Genomic DNA, 1,340 nt, shown 5'->3' on the forward strand with positions numbered 1-1,340 from the left:
GAGGGAGGGAGACGCAAGAGGGAAGAGATATGGGAACATATGTATATGTGTAACTGATTCACTTTGTGATACAGCAGAAACTAACACACCAGTGTAGAGCAATTATACCCCAATAAAGATGTTAAAAAAAAAAAAAAGAGCTTCTTTTCATCAAAAGGGAACATTCAGAGAGTGAAAAGGCAATTCACAAGGAGGGAAAAGGTATTTGCAATGATGCTCCTTCCACATGGACAGAATATATGAGGGACTCCTACAAATCACTAAGACGGTGACTGGCAGGCAGATTTGTATCAAGGAGGAAGCGACTTGAACAAAATGACCAACAACTATATGAAAATGTGCTCAGCATCCTTAGTCATCAGGAAAATGCAGATGAAACCACTTCCCCCTGGATGGGGGGGAAGCCCACCTGTTGGTGAGTGTGGAGCCCCTGGCACTTCCGCCCCTGGGATGGGGGTGCAGGTTAGAACGGCCCCTTGGGGGAAAGAGTCTGGTAGCATCTCTTAAAGCCGAGCATCTGCGTCCCCTGGACGCAGCTCCCCTTGGCCGGGTTGGACTGCCAGGGACAAAGCGTCTGTGCTCATAAGAGTGTTCACGGCGGCATTGCTCATAAACAGTGAAAGAACCCGAAAGTCAGTCCACAGTAGAGTGGGTGACCAAGGTACAGCACACAGCAAACCCCCCGCCGTGGGGGCTACAGCGCACGGGAGACTCCCGTGCACGCTGGTGAGTGGAGGAAGCCGGACTCAGGAGCAAACGCTCTCGGAATTCCAAGGTCAGGCCAGCCGCACGATGGCACCAGGAGACAGAGGACGGTTACCTCTAGGAGTGGGTGACCGATGTGGCGGGGGCAGGGCAGCTGTCCCAGGAACCAGAAACACCTGCTTCTCCATCCCGTTACACAAGGGCAGCGAATGTCAAAGTCCTGCCGGTGTGCCCGTAACGGACTTCATCATCTGTACAGAGTCACAAAGCCCAGGGGCTAAGGTGTGGGCAGCGTTCACCACGCACGTACACGTAAAGTCCATCCCCTGCAGCCACTCACTCCCCCATCGCCTGACCCTACCAGGTGGGCCTGTGCGTCCAGGCGGCCGTTCGGAGGCGTTCATGGAGATGGCGTTAGAATCTTGGTTCTGGGCCCAGGGAAGCAAGGCTGTTACAGTTTAACTACCCCATCGGGGTCCCCGGGTTGGCATCATGACTGGCAGAGGCAATGCCGTGGTGCTCCGAGTGGGTGGGATCCAGGAGTCCCCGTCACCTCTTGTTAGCGTGGCATGTGGGATCTCAGTTCTCTGACCAGGGATCGAACCCACGCCCCCTGCATTGGGAGCGCGGAATCT

Source organism: Neophocaena asiaeorientalis, unplaced genomic scaffold, assembly GCF_003031525.2.
Source record: "Neophocaena asiaeorientalis asiaeorientalis breed wild unplaced genomic scaffold, Neophocaena_asiaeorientalis_V1.1 scaffold43, whole genome shotgun sequence".
In the NCBI taxonomy this organism is placed as follows: Eukaryota; Metazoa; Chordata; class Mammalia; order Artiodactyla; family Phocoenidae; genus Neophocaena; species Neophocaena asiaeorientalis.